The following is a 17,710-nucleotide window of genomic DNA, read 5'->3' as shown; positions in this document are numbered from 1 at the left end:
TGTGACCTCTAGCACAATCAACATTGCAGTGCTCCGGGAGAGAAGTGTGTCAGTGCTGACCAACAGTATGACCCTGCTGTGACCTCTAGCACAATCAACATTGCAGTGCTCCGGGAGAGAAAAAAACTAAAAACAAAACAAACAAAACCCCAACAAAACAGCATTTCTACTAAAATACACGTGTGGGATACTCTTTATGAGGGAAATGTAGACATGAGCGTAGTATGAGAAAATCACTATTTGGTGTGCGGATCATTTTATATAGATTTGTTTATTTATGGTTGTGGTCCAATCCACGATCCAGCACCCATGTTAGCCTCAAAAAAGTTTATTGCTAATATGCAAATTTGTGCATCAGGTGTGCAGACCTCTTTTTGATTAAATGGAAATGTAGACATAGCCATAACACCCAACTGTCCCATAGTCCAGAGTCTGTCCCTCTCCGAATTCAAATCCTTCTACTTCTCTTTCCAGATCACTTGTCACTTTATGTTTTTGTACTGTACAATTCTAGGGAACTAAATGTGCTATTTAACCAATTAAGGCATGACAACTATGTCCAGCATTTAAATTATTAATTGCCTTTTGCAAAATAATCCTTAAATGATTTATTATTACTGGTGGAAAGCCAAAGGTGTGTTGTTTGGATAAACAGCTTTGCATGTTAAAGTACCTCATGTACCCAGAGGGTTTTTTCCTTCTTTTAATAATAGTTTATCTGCGACATGTGTGCTTCAAGTGTGCAAAGACACAATGTAAGCGGGGAGAGAACCCTAGGGCGACCCTACAGATGGGCTGAGAGGCGGGAACTGCTACTTCCTCCCTGCCCATAATCAACGTCCTGCTTAGTGGAAAATAAAGGCCGAGCAAAGCGGGGGCCACAGGGGGCGCTGCAGAGTGAGGAAGGTGCTGTGACAGTCACTGCACCACAGATAAACCTGAAGGAAAAACCCCTCTGGGTTCAGTGGTACTTTCAAGGACAACTGTAGCAATAGGGCTATGGAGGCTGCCATATTTATTTCCTTTGAAGCAATACTAGTTGCATGGCAATCCTGCTGATCCTCTGCCTCTAATACTTCCAGCCATAGACCCCCGAACAGGCATGCGGCAGATCAGGTGTTCCTGACATCATTGTCAGACATGAGAAGATTAGCTGCATGCTTGTTTTAGGTGTTATTCAGACACAACTGCAGCCAAATAGATCAGCAGGGCTGCCAGGCAACCAGTATTGTTTAAAAGAAAATAAATATGGCAGACTCCATATTCTTCTCATTTCAGTTGTTCTTCATGGTGGTCGTCTATTTCACACAAAACGTTGGTAGAATCACCATTGTTGACAGAGGCACATCTTTCAGTGACTTAAACCCAGCCTTGATTTTTGTTAGACTTGCCTGCAATGAGGTGGCGAGAGCACTCAACCCATACAGGAACCCATACAGGAACCCATACAGGGACCCATACAGGAACCCATACCGGAACCCATACCGGAACCCATACAGGAACCCAGTGGAGGTGAGAGAATAAGTGGTGGTTCGATTTTAGTCACGTGTGCAGCAGGATCATCTTTTAATAAAAACTAGGGTGTTGTGGCTCTATGGAAGATACATGAGAATTCACTCCTGTACACACCGTATTTTTCGGACTATAGGACGCACTTTTTCTCACCCAAAAGTGGGGGAGAAAAGCCACAACGTCTTACAGTCCAAATGTGCAGACAGGAGGTCCCCCACAAGCAGGTGCAGGACGTATTGAAAGCCCTCACCTATCCAGCCGTGGGCTTCGAGTCCTGCTTCCATGTCCACAGTGCATCGGCGCTCCTCCTCCCGTGCGGCAGGCACTCTTGCCCTCTGAGTGCCCTGTGTTATCCGGTGTGCTGGCTCGCGCAGGTGTACAGTGCCAGGTACACCCAATTCTTGCAAATGCTCTGGGGCAGGGGGACGGACGGTGGCAGAGGACATGAGTGTCTGAGTCACGTGGGCCATCAGCTGAAGCTGCCCACATGACTCCGGTACTTACAGCGGCTAGCGGCTTCAGCAGCTGGAGGGCGGAAGAGGACATCGGTGGCTCTGAGTCACCACCACCCGGAAGGCATCAGCAGCAGGGCATGGGCGGCTCTGAGTCACATGGGCCACCAGCTGGAACTGCTCACGTGACTCTGGTACTTGCAGCGGCTCCAGGAGGCATACTTGCTACAGATGGCAGCACAGCAGGAATAAACCGCACTGCAGGGGACCCAGGACACCATCCATAGTAGATTAGGATCAATAGCAGCCCAGCAGCATGCCCTCCCCAAGGATTGGTAAGCATGAACCATGCATTTGTAGCTTAGTGTAGATAGTGGGGACAGGCATTGTCGTTTAGTGTAGGTAGTGGGGGGCGTTGTAGCTTAGTGTAGGTGGTCTGGGCGTTGTAGCTTGTTGTAGGTTTTGGGGGGGCAGCAGTAGTTAGTATAATGTAGGTAACGTGGCAGCAAGAGTAAGTGTAGAGTAGTTAATGTAGCTGGTGGGGCAACAAGGGTTAATGTAGGGTAGTTAGTGGAGCAGCAGGGGTTAGTGTAGCTGGGCAGTCAGTATAGCCTAATTAGAGACAGTTTGGAGAGAAGAGGATCCATAAAATACCCCTTGGCCATAGACGCACCAGGTTTAGTAGTTTGTTTGTTTTTTTCGCTGATTTTTGCCCTCTACACTTAGGTGCGTCTTATAGTAAGAAAAATATGGCAACTCAATGGATAAAAATCTTGTATTCATTTAAAAAGGATTTAGTCAATGACTACCCATTGTAAAATCTTACCTCATCCTGATTTACATTACATTCATCAGTGATGCTGCTATCTTTACTGCTAGCGAGGTGAATCCCTGTGGTATGTTCTGACCTCTATAAAGTGAGCAGGAAAGTCACATGATCTAGCACCCCATCTACAAAAATCCAAACACTAAAGCAGGCCATACACTGGCTCGATTCGCGGCCGTTTCGACAGCAGATTCGATCCTGGGATCGAATCTGCTGCCAATCGTTCGTGGTAAACGCAGCCGCCGATCCGATTTCCTCCCGAAATCGGATCGGTCCGTCGATCGCGCCGTGCGGGAAATTACCCTCGATCGCCCGCGGGTAAAGTGCGCGTCGCTAGCGGCGGCCGATACGATCAAGTATACATTACCTGAGGCTGGCTCCCGGGCGTCTTCTCCGCGCTGCACGGCTCTGTTCCGGCTCCATCCATCCCGGCGCTTCCTGTGTCACTGCAGTGACCAGAAAGTTCAAATAGAGGGCGCTCTATTTGAACTTCCTGGTCACGGAGTAACACAGGAAGCGCCGGGATGGAGCCGGAACAGAGCCGTGCAATGCGGAGAAGATTCTAGGGAGCCAGCATCAGGTAATGTATACGGGGGGGGGGGGGGGGGGATACAGGCGGCAGGAGCAGCTCAGCAGATGGTGAATCGGTTTCAGGCTGAAATCGATTCACAATCTGTTTGCAGTGAAGGCAGCCATACGATCCCTCTCTGATCAGATTCGATCAGATAGGGATCTGTCAGCTGGTCGATCTAATGGCACATCGACCAGTGTATGGCCACCTTAAGGCTACTTTCACACTAGATCCATTGTGGCGCACACATCCACAGAAATCAGATGCAACGCTTGTAAGGCTTGAACCACGCGCACTGCAGACAATGCATTGTTCCATCGGGACTCATCACACCACACCGCAAAACTACCAGTGTGAAAACCCCCACTGAAGTGTAAAGGTGGCCATACACTCGTTAGATTAGCAGCAGATAGATCATCAGATAGAATTCTTATCTATCTGATGTGTTTAGGAATTTTTTTTTTTTTTTTTACTAGGAACAGATTTCCAATAGATTTCAGTTTGAAATCTATTGAAAATCGATCTGATGGCATTTTTTTGCCATCAGATTTCCATTAGGGCCAATGCAAAATGTTAAGCAATCTCAACAGATCGACCTAGATTTTCAAGCCTGCCAGATCGATTGAAATCGATCGAAATTGGCCGCAAATCGATCGATTGCTCAATTTTGATCGTTCAAAAGTTGGCTGAGTGTATGTGCCCCTTATTGTCCTTTGCAACACAACAGACATACAGTATATGTTGCCAGAAATGATCATTAGATAGTTCCGTTTCAGACGGTAGCTTTGGAACAATTCCTGTACTATACACGTCAGTCAGCTTCCAGACAAGAAGCTTGTACTGACTGAAGGGAGTGTGGAAGCTTTCTTTGACGTTGTTGCAGGGAACACCACTCAATTGAGGACAGTAAAGGTGGCCACTAATGATCCAATCTTTTTCATCCAATCTTACCAAATCTATGTAGTATAAGGGTAAATTGAGTGACTATACTGAATGGATACTTCACACTACTTGTGTGATTTGACCAAACCACCAAGTGCCAGACTAAAAAAAAAAATCAACTATGGGCATCAACCCTGCTGTCTCTAACCATCCACATCCAGCTAAGCAGCACCATCTGGCCCGCTGAAAGACCAAGTCCTGGAAACGCTGTACATCCAAATGCCCACTCATTAGGCGTACAGTATGGCCAAGAGGGACACCAGACCACCCATCTGCTTTCTTCTACAGAACTTCCAATAAAGTAATAGGTGGTCCAACACAGAACGTCTGCCTCCCATTGCAGAACTGCCACTGTGATTACAGAGAGCAATAGCCTTTTTTTTTGAAGCATAATTTATTTTGTTTTGTTTTTTTATCTCATAAGGATATAAAACACAAAAAAGATACCAAAGATTCCAAAGCTAGAAAATGTACTCAATTAAAATTCGAGGCAGGTATAAAACTAGACAATAAGATCCCAACATCCACAATTACAGCCCTTACAAAGCTAAATAACTGAAAAGTCGAGACATTTTACCATTCACAAATGTCAGTACATACGTACTGGAACTACACTGGCATAAAAAGGATCTAAAAATACACGCACACACACAGGGCCAGATAAAGGAATAACAAATGTGAACGCAGTGCATTCATGTAGCTAAATACATATAAAAATAACGCAACCAGAAGCAGCGCATGCACATAGATAGCTGGGCACAGAAACATCCATTCTGCTACCAGGCAAAGATGATTATTCACAGAGAAAAAGCAGGAGGTGAGATAGCACAGAGCAGGGAAGGAATGAAGATAATTCTTCAGTGTTCCCAAGATAAGAGAAGCTCACTGCAGCAGCTTGCAGTGGGAGCACAGATAATTTTCCACTCAGCTGGGGAAGAAGGTAAAGGTGGCAAAACAGCCTTCAGAGAGACAGGGAGAGGTAAGCAGAGATGATCTATATGATCATTGCCGCACATTCCATCCATCATATCTATTGGCAGCTTCTGATTCCTGCAGACCCTTGCAATGCAATAACTGGCCAATCCATTGGATTCATCCAAGTGGAATATTATATAAAAGGCTGGCCTTTTGTAAGGAAATCATTATATGGCAAGGAAATTACAAACTGTTATCAAAACATGTTTTAGGCTACCACACACTATCAGATCAGGTAAACGGTCAATATATTACTTATATGGGTTGCTTATCTGGAGAACACTGTGCACCGCTCAATATTACATCAGTATTTGAGAAAACAAGAAAAAAAAATCTGCACTTGCCTGAAAACGCACCTTTACTAGTCCGTTAAGAAAACCAGCAATGCTGGTGAACAAGCTGACATGTTTAGGACAACAGTGATCTTTTGTCATAGCCTTAATTCACTATCACATGACATGCTAGTATACAGTATCCCTGAACCACACCTAATGGTGGCACTTGTTCACAGTGTCATTCATTTTCTTGATGGACCAATAGAAGCAAGATTTCAGGCGAGTGAAGATTCTTTATTTCCCTTGCTATATACAGACTGGTTTGTCCACTATCTAGCACTGTATTAGGCTACCAAAAAAAGGGTGCAGGAGCCCTGGCAGAAAAAAAGTGTGGCTTTGGTAAAGGGAGGTCTTAGGGTTAGGCACTGGAAGAGGGAAATCTTAGGGTTAGGCACTGGGGAGGGAGGCCTTAGGGTTAGGCACTGGAGAGGGAGGCCTTAGGGTTAGGCACTGGGGAGGGAGGTCTTAGGGTTAGGCACTGGGGAGGGAGGTCTTAGGGTTAGGCACTGGGGAGGGAGGTCTTCGGGTTAGGCACTGGGGAGGGAAGTCTTAGGGTTAGGCACTTGGGAGGGAGGTCTTAGGGTTAGGCACTGGGGAGGGAGGTCTTAGGGTTAGGCACTGGGGAGGGAGGTCTTAGGGTTAGGCACTGGGGAGGGAAGTCTTAGGGTTAGGCACTTGGGAGGGAGGTCTTAGGGTTAGGCACTGGGGAGAGAGGTCTTAGGGTTTGGCACTGGGGAGGGAAGGCTTAGGGTTAGGCACTGAGGAGGGAGGGCTTAGGGTTAAGCACTGGGGAGGGAGGGCTTAGGGTTAAGCACTGGGGAGGGAGGGCTTAGGGTTAGGCACTGGGGAGGGAGGCCTTAGGGTTAGGCACTGGGGAGGGAGGCCTTAGGGTTAGGCACTGGGGAGGGAGGCCTTAGGGTTAGGCACTGGGGAGGGAGGCCTTAGGGTTAGGCACTGGGGAGGGAGGCCTTAGGGTTAGGCACTGGGGAGGGAGGCCTTAGGGTTAGGCACTGGGGAGGGAGGCCTTAGGGTTAGGCACTGGGGAGGGAGGCCTTAGGGTTAGGCACTGGGGAGGGAGGCCTTAGGGTTAGGCACTGGGGAGGGAGGCCTTAGGGTTAGGCACTGGGGAGGGAGGTCTTAGGGTTAGGCACTGGGGAGGGAGGCCTTAGGGTTAGGCATCGGTAGAGGGAGGTCTTATGGTGGGCATACACGGATCGACCCGAGCCGCGCCCCCTCGTGCGCACGGATCGACTCCCGCTCGTCCCCGCTGGCGGTCCTTATCAGCCGCTCGATTCCCTGCCATTGTCCACCGGCGGGAATAGAGCGGGCATGGGTCGAGCGGCATGATCAGGCCAGCTGAATATTATCACCTGGCCGGATCAGCTGGTCGATACACGGTACAGAAACGTACCGTGTATCCCCAGCATTAGGGTTAGGTATTGGTAGGGGGAGGTCTTAAGGTAAGTCATCAGGAGAGGGAGGTCCCAGGGTTAGGCATTGATAGAGGGAGGGTTCTGTGTAGGGTTAGATTAACTGTGTTGAAAGAAGGAATCCGCACACAGACTTGTAGGAACGTTTCTTGTAATTTATTGTTCCCCCCACACTCACATGCTATCTGTGATCTCACCGTAATGGCCGTAACGTTCCTACAAGTCTGTGTGCAGATTCCTTTTTATCAACACATGTATTCTGAGCAGCCTTGGAACCCAGCACCAACATACAGCCACATCCTGGAGTGCGGTTATCCGTACTGCAAACGCTGACAGTGTACTAACATATACTATTTATTTGTACAGCACTATGAAAGATATTTAAAGTGAATGGGAACTGCATTTAAAAAAATGAGACAGATACTTACCCAAGGAGAGGGAGAGCTCTGGGTCCTATAGAGCCTTCCGCTCCTGGTCCCCTCGTTCCAGTGCTGGCTCGCCCGGTAGCAGTATTTGACTAAATTAGTCAAATACTGCTTTACCCGGCCGAAGGAGGCTTCAGACGTCTTCAGGGAGCCCGAGTGCTCCTGAAGAAGGGCAGCCCTGTACTGTGCCTGCGCAAGCACGCTCTCTTGCACGCTCACGCCTGTGCAGTATGGAGCCGCACGTCTTCAGGAGGACATGGCTCCCGAAGACTTCCAAATACCCTTTCGGCGGGGGATTGAAACGGGGAGGAGCCAGCACAGGATAGAGAGCACCGAGAGAGGAGACGGAAGGTTCTATATGACCCAGAGCCTTCCCTCTCCTTAGGTAAGTATTTGCTACATTTTAAAAAAAATGCGGTTCCCATTCACTTTAAGCTACAAAAAATAATAGGAATATGTACGCTATCCTCAGTAAGTTTTGCAACTAAAATTTGCAAGCCCTGGCACAAGTATGACAAACACAGGGAACACATATGCTAAAATGTGTTTACCCAGAGCCTTTCACAACTGTAGGACGGACAAAAGAACATCATTTTGCCTGCTTGAGAGAGGCAAGAAACACAAGAGACTAAATGAAGCAGAATTATTTCTCACTACTTAGCCAGTGTAATTGCCTCTTCCAGATCCCGTATTCCCAGCTCTGCGCAAAGACTAGACACATTCACATCACATGACCTTTCAGACGACTTGGGGTGTCCTACTTTACAGCACAATCAATGAGCTACCTTCACAAACATGCAGCAAGTGTTTATGGAGCTGATCAATCTAAACACAGCTGAACGCATCTTATGGGCATTGTAAAACCTCAACTGTTTACTAGAAGAGAGACCCAATTTGTGTGTGACCTGTGTGCTACTGTTATTCCAGCAGACTTTATTATACCTGAGAATACAGACCCACAAAGCCTAGCTCTTGTGCAGTAATACTGCCACCTGCTAAATAACGCATGGGGGAAAAAAAGGGAGGTACTCTCGTGCCTCGCTGAACTTAACCACTTAGGGGTAATTTACACGGCATGCTTGCCACAGCTGAACATACACTTCTAATCAAGTATGATTTTTGTGTTTGTGTCTAGCTAGTGTTTTGGAAGAGGTTGGTTAGCCTTTATTAGGCTGTAATCACAGCACTCAGAAAATTGCAAAGCCATCCAACCAGAATTTCCTAAAGGTGGCCACTAACTATCCAATTTCTAGGGAAAAATCGTTTGAGCGATCAGAAATTCTGATGGGAAGTGAAATATTGTAATACATCGTTCACTACACCATCAACGAACCAATCTTTGCTTCCTATCTATCACAACAAACAGGAAAATCCAAATTTTGGTTCAACGAAAATTCATTCGGACGACATTTTTTTCACTCATTCATAAGCGATTGTGTCCACCAAAAGAGATTACTTACAACCAATCTGATCAGAATTTCTGATCGCTCTAACGATTTTTCGCTAGAAATTTGACCGTTAGTGGTCACCTTAAGGCTTCATTCACACTCTGGTGCTTTCAGACCATGTTTTGCGCTTTGCTAATCGCTGGTCATCACTCAGTAAAGCGCAAAATAGCATTGGGTGAACACTGACTTGTCACAATGTCATCCTGACTGACTCTACCGTATAAGCATTCTAGGATCTGGACTCTCTCACATTTGCCCAGACAGTAACTTTTCAACTAAATCCTACCATACCATTTTCACACCTAATCATGCGTACACATGCACAATTTCAGTCGCCCGTGAGGGGTGGGATTAGATCCCTGAGCAACAGTTCAGGCCAAGTTCTGTACAGAAACATCACTCAACATGTTCTGACATGTTCTGTTGCTGTGGATGGGGGAGGGGGTTAGATTCCAATAGTATAAATTACTTAAAACGTGTATTTGAACTTACCTTCCACAAACTCTTGCACACCAGAAACATTCTAAGAGGAAAAGCTTTAGTTGCATAGTAAAGTGCGGTCGGTAATTATACCACACCGGCCTCACTGTGAAAGTTCAGTTGCAATGCAGCCGTTTCACCAAATGGCAACACCCTATTGAGAATGTAGACTAAGGCCCAGTGCACACCAAAAACCTCTAGCAGATCCTCGGAACGCTCGAGGTTCTTGAAGCTGATTTCAGAGCCATTCTAGGCATGTTTAGAGAGGTTTTCTAAACATGCCTAGAGTTTTTAGGAGTGTTTTTGTGTAGCAGATTTCATATATTGTTACTGAACAGCTTCTGTAACAAAGAACCGCCTGGACAATCGGTCTGATCTAGCTTTTTTCAGAGCGGTTTGAGCTTTTTCTGTACTTTACATTGAGGCAGAAACGCATCTGCAAACCGCAAAAATGCTGCAGGGGCCACGTTTGCGGTTTGCTAAAAACCTCAAACTGCTGGTGTGCACCAGCCCATTGAGATACATCAGCCAAGCGATTTCACAGGCAGCAGCGGTTTTGAAAACGCTACCAAAAACGCTTGGTGTGCACCAGGCCTAAAACTATATCATGGAGTGAAGAGGTTTCAAGCTAAATTCTTAATTCTGCCTAAAATAAGGAACAGAGGGAGAGAGATGATGCAGGAAAGTTACAGAGCACCAATCTGTGAACAGTGATGTTGGCCATCTTACTAGTGTGGTAGTTGTGTGAACCACAAAAAGGTTTTTATATAAAGGCACTTTTTTTGTCAAATACAACAGTTATCACTAATTATTATATTGACTCATGCTGTGCTATGAGTTTCACTAGGGAATACGGTACTGCGTCTGGCCATTAGTTGGTAACATCACATGGAAAGACCATCATCCCAGGGAATACACATTTCTCCTATAGCCTATTCCGTGTTTGAACTGTTGTGCTCTCATGCTAGGAAATCACATCATCTCCGCAAGCATCACAGAACATAAATAGGGGCTACGGGGAAAACGGGCACTCTAGCTTCTCCTCTCAATGCTGAAATACAGAGGAAAAAAATCTATCAGTGCATCCAGATACAACTCCAGCCACACAACCACCATTCCTTGCTGGGAATTAAGAATACGGGCCCGTTCACACTGCACGCGTTTCCAGCCGCGTTTTGGAAACGCATGCAGGTGGCCGACACGCAGGACATCAGACATTGCATAGAGTGCAATGTCTGATGTTCACACTGCATGCGTTCCGGACCTGTGCGGTCCGGGAACGCATGCTGCACGCAGATTTTACAAAAACGCGCGGCTGTCCCATTCACTTTTCAGTGATGGGATCAGCCACGCAACGCATACGAACATGGATGGCGTGCGTTCGTACGCGTTGCGGTCCGCATGCGTGGCCGTCCGCATTTTGCAGTCTGAACGGGCCCTAAAACGTTAGGAAGGCTCAGAGCTGCCTCCGCTGAACAAAAACTACCTATGTAAAAGGGGAATTGTTATTAGTCTTTGAAACAAAAGTTGTGTTACACAAAATGATCAATCAAGATCTACCCATGCCTTTTTTAATCTTCTGCAGATACTGGGATTGGTTGATGCTAACAGTTAATCCAACCGTCCAATATGCAAAGGTTTCCCAATCTGGCAATTACACTCAGATTGGAAATTAAAGCGGACGTCAACTCAGAACTTTCTCTCTGCTCTAAGAGATATGCAACCGCACATTAACCTTTAAAGAAAAAACATTTCTTTGCTACAGCGGACACATATCCTGCAAGAAATCTGCAGTGTGTCTACTTCCTGTTTTCATGGAAGCAGCCATATTGTTAACATCCCGTGTTTCCAAATTAGCTGCTTTGCCGTGGCAGAGGAGATTCCTGAGCTGACACAGCTGAGAGATCAAATTACAGTGGTGGTTAGCCACAGATGAGGGAGAATTAGACAGGCTAAATTCTAAATACATACAGGGGCATTTCTCTGTGTTTTCTGTCATGTCCTGTGCAAGAGTTCAGGTTCACTTTAACTGTGGTGTAGTGATAAGAGACGGACAGGGGGATGCTAATAATTCTTAACTGCATGAAAATGTAATTTGAGAGTTACCATATTTCATGGATGGGGCATCTCTACTATACAATACAATAATACAATAACATTTGTAAAGCACCTTTCTCCCATAGGGCTCAAAGCGCATTACTAGTGACCGATACACCACTTCGCACCACTCGATGTTAAGCTAGACACGTTACCATTATATATATATATATATATATATATATATACATATATATATATATATATATACACACACACATACACACACTTTTTTCTTTGATCATTACATCGCTATTACATTGGATCAAACGATTAATCCAACAATGACCTTAAATCTCGATGTTAAATCAATCAAGTATTGTCAATACACTACAATTTTTGAACGAGGTTACCATCGATTAGACAATAACAATTGCTGTGACTGTTTTGCATACTCAATGTGTACACGATCGATATAGGAACTGACATAAACAAACATAATTGACATGATTTCCATAAACACGATCGTAAAGTGATGGATCTTTTATCGATCATGTGAGAAATGTATGAACCTTACTGACTATTTTACGATTGCCAAAAAAGAACACTTGACTTTGACGATCAATGTAGCGATTTTATCACTTGATGTTGATTGAAAGATGTGATTTATTGATTGCAAGCGTTTAAAACGCACTTCAATATACGGACAACTCATTGAAAATCTAAATGGGCAAATCAATTGTATTTCAGATAAAACCTATAAAAAAATCAATTGAACTCTTAAAGTGCCCAGTAACTGTAGAAATTTTTCATCAGATACGATCGTTTGATGCACTTTTTTCGATCCAATTGTACAGAAAACTGACCAATGTGTGGCGAAAATCAATGTAAAAATTCTATGGTCGATTGAAATAGAACATTTAATTGATCCAAAAGAGAGAAAATGCCCTAATTGACCCATTTTTGGGAACAAATCGATAATAACCTTCCGATCGTGAAAAGTGTGTTGAAAGATTGCATTTGATGAAAAAATTGTACCGTTAATGAGCATAATACTGATTGATGCAGTAACTACGCAGGAGCTGATCTTCCACTGCTCCTCCCCTCGCCTGACCAATACAAATCAACACCTTCCTCTATACACTTTCAATGAACAAAATGATTTAAGTCCAATTTTTTTTCTTTAAAAGTGTTTTGCACAAGTCAATGTTTTCAAACAGAACCCAACCTCTAATCAATGAATATAAATTGTAGACTAGGTGGCATGTCTGCATGAATGTCTATCAATTTAGGCACCAAAACCCCTCAGAAACATCACAGCTTTTTCTTCTTCTATTACATTGACCCTGGCTAGAAATCGGATGCTGAAGAGTGACTGTAAGAGGGTGCTTTAAAGGAATTTTTTTTTTTACCAGTTAACTTAAAATTTGTTACAGGATAAAAACTCGAGTGACTGAAAAAAAAATCAGATTTGATGAAAAACATACAAAACAAACTACATTTACGATGATGAAACATTCCAGATGCATTCTCAGTGCATGGGAAAATAGGAGCGCCACCTACTGGCTTCATATAAACTATGTGAAATATTCATAGCGACATTTATATATAATAATTTTAAAAAAGTTAATATTTCTTGCGTTTCACTAACATGTATTACAGCTAATGGTCCGTCCCAGAGGTTCTGAACACTCTCCTCAGAACTCTCCAGCAGTGCTTGTATTGTACATCAGCAAAATGTGCAGCACGGTGGCGTAGTGGTTAGCGCTCTCGTCTTGCAGCGCTGAGTCCCCGGTTCAAATCTCAGCCAGGTCAACATCTGCAAGGAGTGTGTATGTTCTCCCCGTGTCTGTGTGGGTTTCCTCTGGGCACTCTGGTTTCCTCCCACATCCCCAAAACATACAGATAAATGAATTGGCTTCCCCCCTAAAAATTGGCCAAAGACTATGATACATATACGACACGATACATACATATGACTATGGAAGGGATTAGATTGTGAGACTCTACGAGGGACAGTTAGTGACAAGACAATATATTCCGTACAGCGCTGCGTGATATGTCGGCGCTAAATACTTAAATAAAAATGCTGCTAATCAGTCTGACCTGTTTCCTGGAAAGCTATAGAACATGGATTGTTGGTTGTCCTGAGGACAGGGTTAAGAACCTTTGGTCAGTACTGTACATTATTTATATCAATTATGAAGAAAAACGTGACACAAACAAAACTAAAATCCCCATTGAATTTATTCTTATGCAGCCAATTAAAGTTTTGTTTTGTTTCTTTCATCGATTTGACATTACCATTGATGCGCAGACGTCCATCAGTCTGTAAGGGGGAGGGGCTGCACTGTTAGGTAATCAGATTTGACAGCATGGCACAGTACTTATGCACATATATCAATGTATTTCATGCATACACATCTGGATTGTGGATTTGTTGCAGTTCCCTTGTAGATGTGAGCCATTCATTCGATGAAGGGCGCCGTATTCCGCTGTCTGGAGAAATGTGCACTTGTGAATGTGCTGCATCAGCGCACTAGCTGCCAGCCAGATTTGGTGCAAATACAATGTAATGGCAATGCATCCTTTGCAGTGCATATAGTAATACAATAGATGTATGAAAGTGCCCATAGAAAGAAATGGGCATGTCTTTTGCGCATCAGTTGCCTGCAGCATTTTAACGCAACATGCCAGGCACTGCATCTTAATCTAGCTTGATCATATGAAGAGGGAAATAGGAGGATGACTCATTGGTTATCTGTTGACTTGCTTTGTCCTATCAAGAGGCTGGATACAGGCTATGCTTACAAAATGGAATGTTCTGATTGGTTGGACAGTTAAAAAATGTTTGCCAGGTATAACATTTCTCCATTGCATTCAGCTACCTGCTTTGAGTTGGGTTTTAAAGCTACACACCAGGATTACAAATTAAAAACAAATACAATTTTTTTTTTACTAAATTTTACTACCAACCGATTTTCACCACCTAAAAATGATGTAGACGTGAGCCCGCCAATAATGAAGCAAGTCTACTCAAACCTGTTGTCAGGTCTAGGGGCAGGAAAAATCCAGTGACATCACTCTGTAGTTTGCATCCCAAGTCAACAAGGGGCAGGTCCGGGACCAGACTTGAAACTTTAGAACTGTTGCAGATTTAGACCACTTTGCTTCAATACTGTCTGTTCTGAGTTTATAGTCTTGTCTTCTCGGACTTGCCACTTGTTGGCCTGGGATGCTAACTACAAAGTGTATAGGTGTGTGCATGGGTGTTATATATATATTACATTGAAAGGCTATATGACTGCCTTTAGTGAGTGCTCTGACTAATGACACCACTGAGGTCAAAGTTCAATAAAAAATGGCTGCCTCCGTGAGCTTTTATAATGACTGCAGAAGCACACCCTAGAAACTGGGACAGTAATAAAGAACACAGTTCCAAAAGATAACTAAAAGGCAATTCCTTGTTTTAGGCATAGAACAGATAAGAGAACATACTAACCATCCAAATGATTTTGCACCTTGGTCCCCACGGCCCCTGTGAATCATCTAATTTCCTGTGGCAAAGCAAAATGGCTGTGGGGCCTTCTGTACAAACAGATAAGATATGATAGATGCGATGCCTAAGGCCTCTTGCACACTGCAAGCAAATCAGATTCAGATTCAGATTTTTAATCTGTTTTTACATCCGATTCCGATTCAGATTTTTAATCTTAACTGCATGCTGCGTTTTTTGATCCGTTTTTCTGTTGAATGTATTCAAGGAAAATCGGAAACGGAATCGGAATCGGAATCGGAAACGGAATCGGAATCGGAATCGGAAAACGGATTTGCAGTGTGCAGGGAGCCTTAAACCAGTTTTCTTCTGTGCGGAGCGGATGAACACAGTAACCCTGCTTATGCCATTAGACTGAATGACACACGCTGGTGTGTTTTTTTTTATATTCCTCATAAACTGTACCAAGATGAAAGGGAATGTTCTACGCTGCAGAGATCTGACAGATGAAACCTATTCAGCTGACGAAATCATGAAAGAGAATTAACAATGAGAGCTACATTTACAACTAAAAGAATTCTAAATATTAACACATGAAGGCCTTAACAGGTGTATGATTTGGGGGGGGGGGGGGGGGTACTGATGTCTGTTGTTGTGAGGGCCAAGCTGATAACACATGAAGCCTGTTGACAGGAGTCCAGACTCCTACGTGCCGCACCCCAGTGCATTCTGGTCCTAAGGAGCATGGAGCCACTGAGAAGCTTCCCGTCATTCGACGGCCTCCATTATCAAGACGCCCATAGATCAATGTATGCCTCATTAAAACCGGTTAGAGACGGATAGAGAAGAAAGCAACACTGTACAGGAGAGAGAATATTACACCTGCAAGCACAGAGAAACCATTCCTTATCAGTGACAAAACACACAGGCAACGTACACAGCGGTTTCCATTCATTCATACACAGAATGCCAAGGTGGACATCCTCTAGAAGACGGCAGAGCTTCCCATGTAGCCGTTTCCCCACCCGCCTTAATCCTAGTGATTATTACTTACATTGGCAGAAGATAAAGCAGTCTGTGACAATCCAAGCTCTGGGATCACCTCTTCTTCCCCAGCACACAGGCGTCTCGCAGTTACCAATAAGCAGTCCTCTTATTTCCCCACAGGTCCAGCTAGGTTCCAACTAACAACACTGACCTCCCAGGAGTCAGCACTGTAGCTTTATCACAGCAGATAGTGATGCTTCACTTACAAGCACATCCCTCCTCTCTCTCTATCTACTCGCCTCTCTGCTTCTCCGCGACTTCACTGCTAGCACTCCTCTCTCCAGCAAGGCTGCCGAGGGCTTCAAAATTTGTATTTCTGTCCCCAGTCTTCTTTTTTTTCTCCCCTCCTCCAAGGACAGCACACAGGAGGGGGAGTGGGATGGTGCAGAACGGCACGGAGAGAGATGCAAAAGGCGGCGTAGGGATGCAGTTCGGTCCTGAGCTAATGAATGGTGCAGTGCTCTTGTTGTCATGGAAACGCAAAGAGGAAAAAATCATCACCATATAAGGAGCGGTGACATGGTTTCTGGGAACAAATTAGAATATATAAAATAAATAAGAAAAGGAAAAGCTGGTGCTGTACGTCCTGAGCATGTTAGGCAGCGATTTTTAACACACGGCTCGTGGGAATGTGCAGCGATTGTTGCAAAGGGATGCTGCTGAAGGCAGAGAGCACAGATCCTGGATGGCTTACGCGTGCCAGCAAGGCCCAGCTCCGATCATGAAGGAAAGATATTAGGGGGGGGGGGTCTGCGACAGGTGGCCCACTGACAAGATGGAGCAGCCTGTCCACACCACCAGCACAATAAAGCTAAAGGAATTTTAACTCAATCCTAGCCAGAACAAGAAGTACAGTACTCAACTATTACAACAGCAATTTATTTGTGGTTTTTTTTTTTTGCACTCATCCTGATGTCTGCCAAGTTTAAATGAAACAGCTGTCACATATTTCTGCATTGGCACTTTTCTAATACATTACATTTAGAGAACTGAATAATAAAGCCAGCGAGGGCTCCAGCAAACCGTGACAACCAACAGTCAGTTCACATCAGCCAGAACATCTAACTCACACTGATAAGGGGAAACAATGGGAGGTGACTGGTTGCTATGGGTTACTGTACTGCACAACAAGGTTAGGCCAATGCTAGATAAGAGAAAGAAAGAATACACAGTAGTGCAGTGAATAACACTCTTGTAGAGCTAAGGTTCCTGGTTTAAATCAGGGATCATAAACTATCGGAATGGAGTTTGCATGTTATCCCAAGTAATTGTGTGGGTTTCCTGTGGGCACTCAGATTTCCTCCCACATTCCTAAAACATAATAGTAGATTCATTGGCTCAAAAAAATTCAACATACTGTAGTTTACTGTAGGGACTATGACTGTGGTAGTGATCATTAGAAAGTGAACTAGTGACATAACTATGTACTCCGTACAGTGCTGCGGAAGATGTCATCACTATACACACCCACAACTACAGTTACTGCTAGCTTTTTGTGACTTGTGTTGGACAATCCCACAAAATTTCCTGCAGAGGTGTATCTAGTGGGGTGCAGACATGGATCATGCCATGGGCGCCACAGCATCATAGGCGCCATACCTTGCCCTGTGTTGCACCCCCTGCCTCCCCATCACTTAGACCTCAGATCAGATTAATTCTGGGGAACATGGTTACTTACCTTATGTACGGCGCACTTGGCTTAGTGTTAGCAAAGAGAGGGAATAAGAAGACATA

At 44.5% G+C, this 17,710-nt stretch overlaps 1 protein-coding gene across 11 annotated transcripts in view; it reads right to left on the bottom strand.

Moving 5' to 3' along the window:
- TANC2 (tetratricopeptide repeat, ankyrin repeat and coiled-coil containing 2) overlaps positions 1-17,710 on the bottom strand; it is an 897,702-nt gene that overhangs the window by 201,063 nt on the left and 678,929 nt on the right. Inside the window, exon 1 of one of the 11 annotated variants that reach the window (XM_068263014.1) lies at positions 15,984-16,111. The exons of the other annotated variants lie outside the window; for them this stretch is intronic. The gene's annotated coding sequence lies outside the window, so the exon portion shown is untranslated. Of the gene's footprint in view, positions 1-15,983; positions 16,112-17,710 lie in introns of those variants that run through there. 11 annotated transcript variants of the gene reach the window in all.

Source organism: Hyperolius riggenbachi, chromosome 12 (genome assembly GCF_040937935.1).
Source record: "Hyperolius riggenbachi isolate aHypRig1 chromosome 12, aHypRig1.pri, whole genome shotgun sequence".
Taxonomy (NCBI): domain Eukaryota; kingdom Metazoa; phylum Chordata; class Amphibia; order Anura; family Hyperoliidae; genus Hyperolius; species Hyperolius riggenbachi.
Note: the sequence above shows the minus strand (reverse complement) of the source record. Positions and strands in the feature narration are given on the sequence as shown.